The sequence below is a fragment of the Mus musculus genome, chromosome 8, assembly GCF_000001635.26.
Source record: "Mus musculus strain C57BL/6J chromosome 8, GRCm38.p6 C57BL/6J".
Classification (NCBI taxonomy): Eukaryota; Metazoa; Chordata; class Mammalia; order Rodentia; family Muridae; genus Mus; species Mus musculus.
This window is the reverse complement of record NC_000074.6, coordinates 12,703,077-12,720,000: the sequence shown is the minus strand read 5'-3', so window position 1 is coordinate 12,720,000 and position 16,924 is coordinate 12,703,077. Positions and strand designations below refer to the sequence as shown.

The 16,924-nt window shown below is 48.3% G+C and overlaps 1 long non-coding RNA gene across 1 annotated transcript; it reads left to right on the top strand.

Moving 5' to 3' along the window:
- The first annotated feature begins 873 nt into the window (after nucleotides 1-873).
- On the top strand, nucleotides 874-13,057 carry Gm15348 (predicted gene 15348). The gene is made up of 4 exons (NR_033546.1): nucleotides 874-974; nucleotides 1,071-1,342; nucleotides 5,938-6,130; nucleotides 9,969-13,057. It is a non-coding gene; the product is annotated as a predicted gene 15348 (long non-coding RNA).
- Nucleotides 13,058-16,924: the final 3,867 nt, after the last annotated feature.

The following is a 16,924-nucleotide window of genomic DNA, read 5'->3' as shown; positions in this document are numbered from 1 at the left end:
GGGAGGGATAATTTGTATCCATTCCTGTGTATCTACCAGTCAGTAGTCTGGGAGAGATACTGTGTATCCATTCCTGTGTATTTACCAGTCAGTAGTCTGGGAGGGATAATTTGTATCCATTCCTGTGTATCTACCAGTCAGTAGTCTGGGAGAGATACTGTGTATCCATTCCTGTGTATTTACCAGTCAGTAGTCTGGGAGAGATACTGTGTATCCATTCCTGTGTATCTACCAGTCAGTAGTCTGGGAGAGATACTGTGTATCCATTCCTGTGTATTTACCAGTCAGTAGTCTGGGAGGGATAATTTGTATCCATTCCTGTGTATCTACCAGTCAGTAGTCTGGGAGAGATACTGTGTATCCATTCCTGTGTATTTACTAGGCTCCCCACCCTGAAGAGAAGGGACATGACCACAGAGGCCTGGAGGGCAGGAGACGGTGCCAGGGTCACAAGCTCCCAGGGACGGAAAAGCTGGAGCTGTTCCATGGAGCAGAACCTCAAGGGGCTCTGGTCTAGAGGAGGCTGAAGGGGTAGCCAGGGCTAGAAGGGAAATCTCAGCCCACGCTCTGGTATCTGCTCTGCTCTTCTCTCTTCCCAGTCCCTGAGCTGAGTGGCAGGAGGGAGCAGAGTCACCTGGCCCCCGCGTGTGTACTCGTGAGGTTACCTCTGCCCCTGGAGGCGGACCAGCCTCTGCTCCCACTGTCATGCTTTCTAAACCATGCACCGTAATGAGATTACCGTCTGTGAGGCTTACACAGGATTACTTCTTAGTGGAGAATATGTTTACATAATGCAAGGCAAATTCCAAGCTCTCAGAAAGGTCAGGGAGCATTTGGACAACTGGGTAAGTCATGAATGGCAACTCTGTAGACAGTCCAGAAACAGAGCAATCGAGGGGGCGCTGCAGGGGTTCTTGTCAAAATTCAGTCTATCTCTGGAGAAAATCTCATTGTTGATGATGGGAAGGAACCCTGTGAGAAAGCCCCTGGCTTGGGTAGAGGCTGGCCTGCCTCTTAAGCTCCAGGCCTTACAGTTCATATGAACCTTTCCTCTTTCTGTTGTTTTAAAGGTTTAGAGATGTGAAAGAATGAGGAAGAAGGAACAAGAAAGGAAGCAAGATCTCGTCGGCTTAGAAAGGAAAGATATGTTCTGGAATATCCCTTTCTGCCTAAAGGTAAAGTTGCCCTTGCATTGATTACTGTTCTGCTCCCACACGCTGGAGGGAAGTTCGGACAGCTCCATCCACTGTGCTGGAATAGGAAGATGACTCTGCTCTAGACAAGGGAAGCCGACTCTGGTTGGGGGTGGGGCGAGATGACCAGTTCTGCGTTCCATAAACAGGTAAGTCAATTCATAAACCTCACCTGTGCCTACCTGAGTCCCCCGTTTTTAAATCTTTTTTTTTTAAGATTTATTTATTATTATATGTAAGTACACTGTAGCTGTCTTCAGACACACCAGCAGAGGAAGTCAGATCTTGTTACGGATGGTTGTGAGCCACCATGTGGGTGCTGGGATTTGAACTCTGGACCTTCGGAAGAGCAGTCGGGTGCTCTTACCCACTGAGCCATCTCACCAGCCCCCCGTTTTTAAATCTTACTTGAGTTTTTTTCATAGGCCTTCAAGGGGACAATGAGATGGCTCTGTGGATAGAGGTTCTTGCCACACAAGCCTGGTGACGTGATTTCAACCCCTAGAACCCCATAAAGGTGGAAGGAGAAAAGTGACCCCAAAGAGTTATCCTCTGACCTTCATATAAAGTATGCATCCTGCTGCCTGCCACCAACATCATGCACAAACACAATAATAGATTTAAATTTTTCTAAACTTTCAGTTTTTTTTTTTTTAAATCAAAGCATGCTATTATTGTCAATTCTGGAGATTGCTGCCACAGATAATTTCTGGTTCAAGGATGCCCAGGGGAATAATAAAGGAGAACAGGTAGTGCATCTGGCAACCCCAGAACGCTGGCCAGACCACAAGAAGACTGAGCTGACGTTTGGGGAAATGTTCTAGAGTCCAAGAGACACAGAGATGTAAAAACAAAGCACAGCCTTGGTTGGACTCCATAAGAAACCTCTCTCTGGATGGGACAGACAGAGCTTGAACAGCGCTGGGGATACCAGGAGGCACTACCGTGCCTCTTAGATGTGAGCACACTGTCTGCTGCATGCTGTGCACCCTCGCCTTCCACAGTCCTCAGGGAGCCAACATGTCAACATGAGTGTTATCACACACAAAAGAGAAAACATGTAAACTCTCTAGTTTCTTCTAGAAACTAGTGTTGTCGTGATAAAGCACTCTGACCAAAAGTGGGAAGTGTGGTGGCTTGGAGAAGTGTGACCCGGAAGCCTCAGATAGTTTAATACTTGGTCCCTAGTTGGTAGCCCTGTTTGGAGAGGCTTAGGAGGTATGGACTTGCTGGAGGAAGTGCATCACTGGGGGCAGGTTGAGGTTTCAGAGACCACTTGCCACCTACTTTCTCTTCGTGGTTTTAGATGTAAGCTCTCAGCTTCTGCACCAAGCCCATGCCTGCCACCTGACGCCTCTGCTTCGCCTCATGGACTCTAACACTTTGGAGCCATAAGCTCCAAATAAACTCTCCATAAGGTGCCTTGGTCATGGTGTTTTATCACAACAAGAGAGAAAGGATTTATTTGGTGTATACATTTGGTTTCCTGAGGGACATCAAGGCAGAGGCTCAAAGCAGGCACCTTGAAGGAATGCTGCTTGCTGGTTTACCCACAGGTTCAGACTTTCTTATACAATCTGAGACTAGCAGTCCAGGGATGGTGCACCTCACTGAGCGTGTACCCTCCAGTGTCAGTTGTTAAGGCAATCCCTCACAGACAGGCCCATGAACCAATCCAATCAAAGCAATACTTCTCAGATGACTTTGGGTGTGGGGCGGTGAACTGTGCACAGACAGCCTGGTCCTGGTTGAGCACAGGCCTGGAACCTGGTGACTCTAAGGGACAGAAGGTGTTCTGTGTCGCCTCCTGGGCCCCTGGCTCTTGTTGCAGCTGCAGCCTCCCACAGCCCCTTGCAGAGAGGTGTGTGGCCATCAGTGATGTAAGCAATGCCCAAAGCTCCTGGTATTCTGTCTGGACTCCACCCCCACAGTTACCTGGCAACAGCCAGGATGTCCCAGCCCACTATTAAAGGGGCTGCTTGCCCCCTCCTCGCTCTCTTATTCTCTTGCTCTTACTCTTGCTTCCTTGCTCTCCCTCTCTCCACCTTCCCTTCCCCCATTTCTCCACGTGGCCATGGCTGGCCTCTCTCTCTCTCTCTCTCTCTCCCTCTCTCTCTCTCTCTCTCTCTCTCTCTCTCTCTCTCTCTCTCTCTCTCTCTCTCTCTCTCTGCCTTTCTACAATAAACACCTTAAAAGCATGGACTGTTTCTGCTTATCGAGACCACCGTGCTGGAGCAGTGGAGCAGTTCTTCCCCATACTAGCTGCGTGTCTAACCTCCTACTGGGAAGACTCCCTCTGCTCCAGTCATGGCCACCGCCAGCAGCCAAACCAAGCCGCCCACTGAGCTAGCTGCCTGAGCTAGCCAGACTTTCTCATCCCAGCGCTAACCTGATAGAGCTCTCTCTTCCTACCCTTTTCCCTTTGGCCCCTGGCCAGAGTCTGCCCGAGGTTCCCCACCCGTTCTCTGTTCTTCTGAGACATACTGCGGCATCTGGGATGTCTGAGAGTGAGAACATATTGTCCCTGGCCTCAGTTCAGGCCCAGAGACCCCAGAACCGGCTCTTCCGCGGTGCCCAGTGGCGTCTGTGGCACCTAAGAGTGAGAGCCAGACTCTGGCAGTTCTGCTGGGACCTCAGACTGTGCCTTCCCCACCCCAGAGTGGGATCCTGCAGCTTCTCACAGTTCAATGCCCGCCCATGGCTTGGGGTCCATGCAGTCAAACTCCCTGGCAGTGTCTGTCTCGCCCAGCGGGCCTAGCCCCAAGTGGACTTGGAACCCCATTTTTGACCCACATTTGGGCTGTGTCAGGTTGGCAGAGTAAACTCTCACACCGAGGTTAGCTGACGGGTTGTTTTCTGATACTAAGTTTGCTACTATTTATGACAACTTCAGGAAGCTGAATCAGCCGGGGTTTCTTTTTTCCTAGTGGTGTTTCCACAAAGCCCTCATACACTATGTGCTCTGTGGGTATCTTGTGGAGGCAGCTTTCCTGGGATTCTAGGGATATAATTCCCTAGATACAGGTCCAGGACCAGCCTTGGAAGTATATAGGAGCCATTCAATGACAGAGGACATCTGGAGTGTGATGGTTTGTATGTGCTCAGCCCAGGGAGTGGCACTATTAGAAGGTGTAGCTCTGTTGGAGTAGGTGTGTCACTGTGGGTGTGAGCTTTAAGACCCTCATTCTAGCTGCCTGGAAGCCATTATTCTGCTAGCAGCCATCAGATGAAGATGTAGAACTCTCAGCTCCTCCTATACTATGCCTGCCTAGATGCTATGCTGCCATATTCCTTGCCTTGATGATAATGGACTGAACCCCTGAACCTGTAAGCCAGCCCCAGTTATATGCTGTCTTTGTAAGAGTTGCCTTGGTCATGGTGTCTGTTCACCCTGACTAAAACATAGAGACAGTGCAGTGCTCCTGTCGGGTTACATGTCAGCCTCTTTGCAGGAGACAATATGCCTGTGAAGATAAGGGAGGCACACCTTCCCAGGATCATGTACCTGGCATATAGGCAGAAAGATGCAGAGGGCTGTGAGGTGTCTGAAGTGCAACTGAAACACTCTGCCACAGATGAAGGGTAACCACAGGCAGACGGGTGGATGGTTCCACACCAAAAGCTGACCTCGTGGAGATGCTGGTGGGCGCACGGCTGCCCACTAAACAGTTCTTTCATTCTTTGTGCACTTAGCCTGGGTGACCACACTGTTGGAGAAAAACATCAAAGTGACAGATCCTGGGCTGGCAGGATGGCTCAGTGGGTAGCAGAAACATCATTAAACAACCTGAGTTCAACCCCTGGAACCCTCGTGGTGGCAGAAGAGAACCACCCACGCAGGCTGTCCACCCTCTTACCTCCACATATGCATGGCCCTCCAACAGAATACACAGAATAGATACAAGTGTAAGTTTCAAGTGACAAGTCTGAGAAAACCATGGTGTCCTCGTCCCAGGGTGCAGCTCCCTGAGCATCACAAGGCACCACCTCCCACAGTGTCTGATCAAAGCCAGAAGCAGCAGAGGTCTCCATGGAAACTGCCAGATCAATTATTCAGAGAGTCCCCTCTGACATGTGACAAAGAGAGGAGAGGTCACCTGCCCAGGGTCTAGGCAGAGGTAAGACTGGTCCCTTGTTACCCATCCAGGAGTATCCCCCATGACAGCCCCCACTTTATTTCAGAGGCAGCTGAGCAGGCAGTGTCTAACCCTGTCTGTCCTGCGTGACCTGTGACCCCAATGCCGTTCTCAGACCCCACACTGCCTTCCTTGCTGGGATGACATGCTGTCCGGCTTCACCTTTGGGCTTAGCTATGCTCCTTTTTGAACACACAGTATATTGAGTTGCACAGGAAACTTTTATCTCTGGTTTGAACATTTTCTGGTTTCTTGTCTATTTTTAATACTCCGTGTCCACAGAGCACTTTCCTTTGATGCGGTCGGGCACTTTACGTCATCTACTGAGTTCTCCCGGAGTGGAGAGTGATGGATGCTGAAAATCAGAGGCCATGGGGCAACACAGGAAAGAGCTTGCCTGGCTTGGGTGGGTTTCATGGATCTAGAAAACTCCATGGTTTTGCTCAATATTTTGTTTCCTATGTGCTTTAACTATACACCCAATACTTCACTCAGGACACTGGGAGGCTTCCTCAGCTCAGGGTAATTCTGTCTTTCAAGAAAATTAACTTGAAGACTCTCCTAGAACCTTGTCACCAAGAAACATTTATATCCTTACCCCTCTCCAGAAAGGTTGACACAGATGGAGCTTACTCTGTGGGGATGGAATGAGCTGTACCAATGGCCCGACCAGACCACGCAGAGCTCAGAAAGGCCATTCAGTGTGGAGCCCAGACCATGAAGACCTGGAACAGCCAAGAGCGCCTCCGAACTCAGCCTCCACTCCTTATGATGGGGGACTGTACTCTCCAGGATCAGTTTGTAAGTTGTGGAGGTGCCCTGTATTCTTCTGAGGATTGTCGCCCCCAGGCTTACAAAGGCAGGACAAAGAGTGGCGATTCAGTTGGTTTCTAGGCCCCTTCAGTTTCCCTGGGGTCTCGGGGGTCAACTGCTTTGATTTTCTGGAAGTTCTACTGAAACAACATACAGAATTTCTCAGGCAGATGGCCACGCACACAATGCTGAGCCTGGAGGGTGTCTCTGGCTCCACGGCAGGACATGCTCCTCCAAGTCAAAGATGTGCCATGCCCTTCAGAACTCAGATAGTCTTGCTCATGCTCATTGTATCTCATTTCCTCCAGAGGAAGGAAAAGTCCACAAATGCCCCCAGTAAGCGAAATCCTTTTTGTTTATCATATATTTATCCACCACTCTATTCAAGCCTAGTTTTAATATATTCTCTACCTGTGGCCACCCACCAATCGACCTTCAGATGCACAAACTGGACAGATCATAATCTTCCACAAACTGTCTTCTCTTGATGCTTGCCCATAGGCTTGCCTCTTCTTGCCCTGGGTGACAGCTATCCCAACACCCCTGGATAGTTCTTAGAGATGTGGATAGATTTCATTGGCGTAGCACACACTGTCTCATGTGGATCTATGCTGTGGGAAGCTGCCTGTGGAGCTGCTACAGAAGCTGGTGGAGTCCATGCAGGACTTCAGACTATGTTTGCTCATGGTGCTGAGGAGGAGCTTGACCAGAGTCAGAGACCCTCAAGAGGGCTTTTTGTTTGTTTCTTCAGAGTTCTCCATTTTCCATCTACCCCTCTGACTACGCATCTGTGCATTTCTTTATTCTGCATTTAGCCTTGCCAGCTGCTGATCCTCAGGTGTCGTGAGCTGGACTAACCATGATCGTTAGTGGATAGGTGGTCCTCTCAGCATTGCTTGGCTCCTTAAGGGGCACGTAGATCAGTGGTCCATGTGCTGTCACCACAGCCTTCCCCTGTCACAGCCGGGCTGGTGGGCTGTGCCAACAGGAGACAGAAGAGACATCAGTTCGTTTCTTTACTCTGTAGCTGTGGTTGTCACCCGAGTGTGGTTGTTCGCTTTCTTTTTTTTTTTTTTTTTTTAAAGATTTATTTATTTATTATATGTAAGTACATTGTAGCTGTCTTCAGACACACCAGAAGAGGGAGTCAGATCTCGTTACGGATGGTTGTGAGCCACCATGTGGTTGCTGGGATTTGAACTCTGGACCTTCGGAAGAGCAGTCGGGTGCTCTAACCCACTGAGCCATCTCACCAGCCCAAGGTTGTTCACTTTCAAAGTGAACTTCCCAGGGACACCAAGCCTCTCATCTGCCCTGGAGAATGTGTAAAGCTGTGCTCTAGACTTTCAAATTGCAGTCAGGAGCAGAACCATCAACTTTAAGAGATGCTCCCCCCGCCACACACACACACACACATACACACACACACACATACACACACACACACACACACACACACACACACACGAGGTACTGAGCGTGACAACCCCCATACTGAGCTTATTTGTACCAGGCATGAGAATTGTTCATGCTACCCAGGTAGCTCCAGACTCTCATGCCTTGGAGCCACTGTGATTGTTAGCTCTGCCAACTCGACACAACCCAGAATTTGCTGGAAGAAGAGTTTCAGTGAGGTTGTGTTACATTGGGTTGGTCTGTGAGCATATCTATGGGGAATTGTCTTAGTTAAACTAATTGATGTAAGAAGATCCAGCTCACTGTGGGTGGCACCATTCCCTTGACAGGGAGTGAACTGTGTAAGAGTAGGTAAATTAAGTTGAGCACAAGCCACCAAGAAGGCAAGCCAGTATGCATGTGTCCATTCTCTCTGGCTGTGGAGTGACAGCTCTCTCAAGCTACTGCCACTGTGACTTCCCCACAGTGATGGACTATAACCTGGACCTGTGATCTAAAATAAACTGTCTACCCCTAAACTGGTTGCTATCCTAGTATTTCATCACGGGAACAGAAGTGAAACTAAAACAGCCACTCTGCCAGGAAAACAGTCCCAACCTCTTCCTGTAAGGGGCTCCTGGTGAAAGAACAACTTCTCCAGCCAGTTAGGAAAATAACCCCACAGTTCAGAGAAGGGGAGAGTTTAACGCACAAGGTCGTGTGCCCAGTGTGGCGCAATCCTAGACCTGCTCTGCCAGCTCAGTTCATCCCCTTCCCAGAAGCACGGCCCCTTTGGCTGCTTCCCACGTGGTTGCTGTATCAGCACAACGTAAAATGCTATCGGATCAATTAATTGCCTCTCCATGGTGTGGCCCATGGATAAGCGGTAGCCTCTTTACCCCCACATACCTGCCTATAGTCACTCAGGGCAAAGTTGCCTAATGGGCAACCATTAAGTACAGACTAGCCCATCGCCTTTCACCTAGCATTCTCTCCGTTCAGAGCTCTCCTGCTCCCCTGGTAACATCTTGAGTCAGTTAATTATCCAGGTGTTAAAACTCCAACAAATAAATGTCTTAAATAGATCAATAAAGCTTTATATGGCAGTGGCTTCATTTTCCTCTCCCTCTTCCTCTTCTTTCTTCTCCTCCTCCTCTTCCTCCTCCTCTTCTTCCCTCCTCCTTTTCTTCCTCTTCCTCTTCCTCATCTTCTTCCTCCTAGTTATCCTCCTCACAGTTATTATTATTAATTATTATTATTATTATTATTATATTCTTCTGCTTCTTTGAGACAGAGTCTCACTGTGTAGTCCTGGCTTGCCTGTAACTCGCAGAGACCCACCCATCTCTGCCTCCCAAGTGCTGGAATTGAAAGCATGCGCCACCACACCCGGCACTGTGACTGTTTCTTACACCATCAGCCTCAAAGCCTTCATTAAAGCTGGCTGTGGGCTGCATTGGGAAACACCCCTCACGGGAGTCTCACATTTATGCACATTTTTCATAGGAGACACTAATCTCCCTTTGTCCCAAGTCAACCTTTCCAGAAGGCCTACATAGTAAACAGCCTCAAAGGACAGAAGATGGTATATCCTCCAGACAGGAGCGGCTCCCTGCCTGTTACCAAACATCTGGATTCCTGTCCTCTGAGACAGCATTGCTCATGGGGTGCTGACATCCAGTTAGACCCAGCCACGGGCTTGGGGACAATTATTTGGCTCATCATGGCTGTCCCAGGATACTGGTGCTTCCTGGCAGCATCTGTGAATCCATGAAAGACTGATGGACTGGCTTATGAGTAGATAGTCTTCATAACAACAGAGCTCCTAGATCCATAGTCATAGAACAACATCAAAATAATACATGAGAGCTGGCAAAGTGGCTGAGAGGTAGAGATATTTGCTATGCAAGCCTGGCATGAATTTGGTCCCCAGAACTTACGTAAGGGTAGAAGAGAACCAACTCTACAAAGTTGTCCTCAGACTTCCACATGTGTGCTGTGGCATGTGCGAGTGCCCCTCCCTCCGCAGTAGTCATACTTTGAGTGGTGTATTAGGGCTGGAGACATTGCTCGGTGGTTAAGAGCATTGGCTGCTCTTCCAGAGGACCGAGGTTTGATTCCTAGCACCCATACAGTGGCTTACAACCATCTATAGCTCCAGTTCTGACTTGCTCCTGTGGCTTTCGAGGGTACCAGGCGTGCACATAGTACATATACATGCAGGCGAAATGCTCCTTTAAAGTAGTTTAAAAGCTAAAAAATGTATGGTAGCAAGACCTGAGAAGGCGGCAAAACTTGGAATAAGTAAGAAATTGAGTCCAAAATCACTGTGGGGAGTACAATGCCATTTAGTGACATTTAGACACACTGGCCAGGAAAATGGAGGACCATGAAATCATACAAAATGCAGGTCTCTTGATCTTCCAACCAGGTGAAGGAAAAGCCTGACTCGGCCACTTCCTTGCTGTGGTTCCTCCCCACAGGGCTGTGGGGCTCAGCTGCTCTGCTGCCAACCAAGGGAGAAACTGGTGCCTCATTTCAGCTGCTTGTCCTCCTGTCTGTCCACATCTTCACCCTCTTCTCCAGTGAATCCCCACCAGGAGTACAACTGAGTTTGGGAATTTGTTTGTTGCTAAGGTCATGTTGGCTGACAGCCCTTTTCCTCCACACTCAGTCTTCATCTCAAAATAAAAGAAACCTCTGGTTTGGTTTGGTTTGGATTACAATTCTGCACTGACAGCTTGGTGAATTTGCACACATAACCAAAATTCTTGAGCAAGGCTTGGCAGAAACAGCACCACAGAGGCAAAGGGAGCCTTGCATGTTAGCCAAGACCAGAAGAGGACCAGTTTGGAAGGATGGGGAACTAGGCGCCAAATGAAGAAATACCCAAGATCTGTTGTGAAACTGTCAGGATTCTTCCCACCATGGAGCACAGAGCAGGGCAGATGAACAAAGAAGGCAGGGAAAGAAGAGACTACAGGGAGTCGCATGCACCCGTGCATCACAGTTATAGGAGATGAACAATGAGGAAGGTCTGTCTCCTACAAAGATGCTCGACTTTTGTGTGAGAACACTCCATCATGCTTACCAGGCCTGCAGCGTTTCCTCAGATCTTCAAATTCTGTAAGCTGTGTACGGCCCGGAGTTCAGATAGTTCAGAATAATCAAAATTTCCCGTATCACCATTTATAGGTGTTTTCCCTGAATGACCACCCACAGTATTGCTTGGGTTTTCCAGGTAAGTGGGGAGCTGGCCTGAACCCTATGTGTCATGAACCCAGGAGATCACAGGACACAGCCAGGCCCGACATGGTAGGGTGCTGTAAGACCCTGCCTCCTATAAGTGAGGTACAGGGGTGCATGTGGTCCCTGAAGTCTCTTCTCCCCCTGCCTTCTCTGAGCATGGAGAAGAGAAATGGAGATCAAGCAGCAGATGAGTCCTTGGATGGCAAGCCAGGTGCCTGCTGGTTCTGTCCATGATGGGAGCAGCATATGGTGTTCGAGAAGAAGCCGGAGAGGTGTAGCTGTGAGTGGGCCAGCTTTGCACTGACCTGTGTCACCCCCACACCCCTATGGCATGTGGCTGCCGCTCTCTCCTGTTCCCAGCATGGGCAGTGTCATAAATGCTTTCTTTACGATCATCACTGCAAGCACTCTGTCAATGTCATTGGGACAGCGACAAACCGACAAGCCAGGGATCAAGAAGCAAGGAGAACGAGGCACAGCAGGAGCCTAGAATAGACCCTGTGCTGGAGAGAAAATACACTGAAGGTCGCCACGGAGTCGGGATAAAAGTGGAATCTGACAGAAGAGTTGATGGAGTATAGTGCTGGTGTTAAATTTACCGAACTCAGTAGCTACGCTGTGAGTGTTTGGGGATATCTGTGGTCTTGGGAAACACACTTGAAATATTTAGAAGGCAAATGTTTGGAGGGTAAGTGCTCAGGATGCACACAGCTCATTCTAAGTTTTGAGAAATTGCATGTATCTATCTTGAGAGAGAAAATATGTAGTGTACAATCACCAAAGGATACAGGGCAAATGTTAACACAGGAACATGGGGCAAACTCGGGTGCCCCAAATGTGCAGTTTGTAGTCTCCAGATTGAATTGTGATTCTTCTGTGGCACAGACCTTCTTCAAACATACCACACATGACATTTTCTCCAACGTTTGAGCCCTGGGCTTCATTTCTAACATGTTTGTGGTTGTTCTGTGTTGTCTTGTTTCATATTCTCTCCCTCTCCCTCTCTCTTTCTCCACCTCAGTTCCCCACGGGGTCTCACTCCTAAGTCCAGGAGTCCAGGCTGGCTTAGCACTTACGACCTTCCTGCCTCCACCTCTTGGAATCATTGGTGTGTACACCGTCACATCTGACGTCTGACACATATGCCGATTTCATCTGCACAGTTCAATATATGATATCTCAAAATAGCAAGACATATGCATAACAAGGAATGTGTTGGTTCCTTGAGCCTGGTTCCTCACACAGCACAGCTATATCCCTGGGAACGTGGGGTACACTATTCTTTAATGTGATCAGTTTTAGTGGGATCCCAGCTGGATGTTAGTCACCAAGACCAAACTACAATCAGGAGTTTGGAGCTCCACTCAGCCCTTCCCTCTGGGAGAAGGGAGGACGGGGAAGTTGAGTTAATAACTAGTCTCCCCTAGTGGCAGTGCCTCCATGACACCCCTGAACCACACCGGGTACTGTGTCTATATGTTAAGAAGATGGTGCATCCCAGTCCATGCAGATGGAGGGTCCTGTGCTCAGGGCCCACAGACATTGCATTTCCCTGTGCATCCATGTTTTCTTGTTGTAAACCAACTACTGTATCTCCCTGAGCTTCGAGAGCTGCCACAGCAAGCTACCAAACCTGAGGCTATGGATATGTCATTGAATTGTGGGTAACTTGATTAGTGTCACCTAGGAAAATGGAACCTCCAGTGAGAAATCGCCTTCATCACCCTGGCCTGTGGGCATGCTGTGGGGCATTATTGATTTATGGGGGTGGAGCAGGCAGGGAGGAGGTTCACTGTGGGCAGTGCAACTCCTGGGTACATGGCCTTGGCTATTTGAGAAAGCAGTCTGAGCAATCAGGGAGAGCAAGGCAGTGAGCAGTACCCCTCAATAGTCTCTGCTTCAGTTCCTGCCTTCAGGTTCCTGCCTTGAGCTCCTGGGTTGGCTTTTCTGAATGACAGTTGAGAACAAACAAACCCTTTCCTGTCCAAGGTGCCTTTGGTCTTGGTGTTTGAGTGAAAATGGCTCCCTAGGGCTCATAGGGAGTAGGTGTGGCCTTGTTGGAGGAAATGTGTGTCAAAGGGGCAGGACTTTGAGGTTTCCAAAGCTCAAGCCAGGCCCAGTGGCTCATTCTCTCTTCCTGCTGCCTGCAGATCCAGATGTTGAACTCTCAACTCCTCCAGCACCATGTCTGTTGCCATGTTTCCCACCATGGTGATAATGGACTACACCTCTGAAATGTAAGCCAGCCCCAATTAAATCTTTTTATTTGTGAGAGTTGTTGTGGTCATGGTGTCTCTTCACAGTAATAGGACATTAACTAAGATCATGTTTACAAAGAAGCAAACTAAAATGGGAGGGGGGGGGGTCAGAGGATATGGGATGGGGATCAGGGAGCCCTCTGTTTGTAGTCAAATTTGGCAGACCTGGAAACAACCCAGAGAGCTGTGAATGACATCTGAAATGGGTATTTTGGGGGACTAACTCTCAGCCCCTGGGACCTGTCCTGATACTGGGTGCTTAGCATTGTGCTTGAGTTTCAGGGCACCACTCTGTGTCTGCAGCACTGGGGACTTGGGTGAGGGGACAAACCACACCTGATAGGAGAGATCAGGAAGTGGTTTCACCTAAGCCTGTCTCAGTAACCAGTGAGTGTAGCTGGGATTACTTACAGGAGCATGAGTGAGGGTGGCTTAAGGGCATGAGCAACTTACAGGTAGCTATGCCATTGAAGAAGAGTTGCCCTTCATGGCAATTATCAGTTCCTTGTATGCCCTTGGAGATGGTCAGGGCCTCATGGTCCCCTTGTGCAGCCTCCACAGTCATTTGAGGGGATGCTAGGTGGTCCGATCTTGCCAGGATATCAGCTGAGTGTTCACAGTTGCTCTGTCATGTGCAGAGGACAGAGTTGCACATCAGGGGATGATTAAAAAGAAATTTGTGGCAGTTGTTTGTGTGCACATAGCTTTCCCGAGAAGCTGGGAAAGTAGCTAAGGCTGTGGCTGCTGGGTGCAATGGGAAGCCACTGTCAAACTGTCCTTCTGAAAAGGCTGCACCAACATCATCACCCTGAGCAGGGCACGAGCGTTCCTCGGATTGTCACTGGCACTTGCTGTCATTGGGGGTTCAGATTTCTGCCATTATGGGTGTGCATCTCGCTGATGTCTTAATCTGTGGATCCCTATGATACATGATCTCCCCTCCATACTCGTCCTTGCTGTCTGTCTGTCTGTCTGTCATCTGATGATGCTCAAATCTTTTGCCCATTTTTAAAATCCAGTTTTTTAAAAAAAATTTCTCATCAAGTTTTAAGAGTTCTGTGTGGATTTTGGATGACTCTTTTCCAGATATATTTTGTAAATATTTTCTCCCAGTCTGGGGCTTGTCCCCTCCTCCTCCCTCTTTCTTCACGTCTGGTTGTTCCATCTATTTAGATACCAGCTGTTACAATTTCCACTCGTTGTTATGCAAGTGTCTGTTCCTTTAATTCTCTCAGCATTTGCTCTATGTGCTGGGTTCTCTGTCACTAGATGAATTCATATTTATGATCTGTCTTTATGAATGGTTGTTTGCTCTGTTATTGTGGAAGTGTCTCTCTTTGGTTGCTTTAATTCTCTGCCTTGAAGTCTACCAAAGCTCCAACAGGGGCCTTCTGGTGAGGATAGTTTGAATGGCAGATTCTCTTCATCACTGGGTTCCAGCTGCTGACTTAGTTAAGGTTTTACTGCTGTGAACAGACATCATGACCAAGGCAACTCTTATAAGGACAACATTTAATTGGGGCTGGCTTACAGGTCCAGAGGTTCAGACCATTATCATCAAAGTGGGAGCATGGCAGCATCCAGGCAGGCATGGTGCAGGCGGAGCTGAGAGTTCTACATCTTCATCCGGAGGCTGCTAGCAGAATACTGGCTTCCAGGCAGCTAGGATAAGGGTCTTAAAGCCCATACCCATAATGACACACCTACTCTGACAAGGCCACACCTACTTCAACAAGGCCACACCTATTCCATCAGGGCCACACCTCCAAATAGTGCTACTCCCTGGGCAAAGCATATTCAAACCATGACACCTGCTTAAACTACGGCTCTGGGGACAGCTCCTAGCTGGCCCTCACTTTGGAAAGCCATTCAGATAATCTTTGAATCAGAGGGTTGATGTTGGGTTTTGTCATGATGGATTTAGGATTCTCCGATTGGGTTTTCTGCTGTCTCCCCCTTCCATGTCTTCCTCTTGATTGTTGGATGAGATTCTGTGTTATGCCATTTTCTTGTCTTCCACCTATATCTGATCGTAACTTTTTAGCAGTTGATTTGAGGACTGAGTGCTCTGAGTGTTTTGTTTTAACCATGTTAAAGTTATAATTGCAGCACTTTGTAAGATGTAGACAGAGCTGTGCCCCGTGCATACATCAGACACTCCATGCCCATCTCTTTCACTCTGGTGACTTAGGTGTTGTGTGTATACAAACTACAGTGCACAGTTAACAAACCAGAGAGAAAGAGGACGCCTTCCTCAAAATGCTGGTTATTTCCGGTGCTTCTGATTATCTCTTAAAGGTTTGAATTTCTCTCTTATATTATTCCCTAAACAAGGCCAGGAGTGGCCGCACCCACCTTTAACCCAGCACTCTGGAGGCAGAGACAGGGGGATTTCTGAGAGTTTGGGAACAACTTGATCTGTATAGAAAGTTCCAAGACAACCAGGGCTTCATAGAGAGACTGTCTCAAAAACAAACTGGCAAGCAAACAAACAAACAACCAAAGAGAAAATGAGTCAAGTTCTTACAAAGTGTATGTTTAAAATAAACCCTTCATAGATTTGTGGGTTAAAGCTCCGATGCTTTGCTTTGGGTTGCCAGCAGACTGTGAAACATGTGCCGGGCTGAGTGCATGAGGAAACCTGTCTCTGTGAGTGCCGTGGTAAGTGGCGGTGACCAGGGCAGTGACCAAGGAAGCTCTACTGTTCTTCTCAGCCCACTGGAGCACTTTGTTATGGGCTATGCAGCAAATAAGCCACAGTGAAGTTGTTCTTTTCTTCCAAGGTTTTGTCCTATTTGGAGTCACTGTGCAGACCCTTAAGGAAGTTTATAATTGTTTAAATTAAAATATTTATTGTTTTAAATTGTCTTGACGTGTTCATTTTCTTCAGAAGGTGGTCTGTGCCTCCAGCAGGGAGGGACTGCTCTGCTCAGTTTGAGCGCAGGGGCACCTAGTGCTGTAGTCTGGCTGTGAATACTTGTGAGGCTGTCTGTCAACTTGGACACTTTGTCACTGTGGACTTGCTGTCCACTGTTGACTCCGGTGCCCAGTGTCTCATGCAGTCTACCCTGCAGCTGCAGTAGGCAAAACCCTCTTTGCACACTTTCTGACTTTTGCAATGGCCTTGAGCAGAGGTTGGCTAATCCTGGCCCACATTTTCCTTTTTAGGCTTTCTGAAACTTAGCAATTGCGCTTTCCTAATGCAATTTCCTCCTTTCTGCGAGAAGCCACAGTGGCCCCAGATGCTAATGCGCTACTGCTTGCCCTTGCCCTGCACACCTCTGGTGAAGCTGTGGCATGTGCTGTGTCTATGTGCCAGTGAGTGTCACCACCCACTACACAATTGTGTCCTCTTTAGCCCATGATGGAGACCTTGTACCTCATAACTAATGTGATAGCCAGTGGAGGCAGAGCATTTGTGAGGTGATCAGGTTTAGGCGAATCATGATGATGTGGCCCCGATAATGGGATCATTTGTCCCTGTCAGAGGCCACACCCCCACCATCTCTCAACCATATCTCCATCTCTCTTCCTTTCACCTGTCATCAATTCCCTTTTGAGGAGTTTGTAATTGTTATTTTATATATATGAGTATTTGCCTACACACATATCTGTGCAGCACATGTATGTCTGGTAAGGAACAGAAGAGTGCATTGGATTCCCCAGAACTGTAGTTACAGATGGTCGTGAGCTGCCGTATGGGTATTAAACCCTGGTCCTCTGGAAGAAGAGTCCATGCTCTAAACTGCTGAGCCTTGGCTCCAGTCCTCCTCCTCTGTCATTTCTATACCACTACTCCTTCCTAAAATCTGTCTTTCTCTCTGTCTCTTTACCTCTGTCCCATCACTTTCAATTCCATCTTGGGCTCCATCTCTTACTG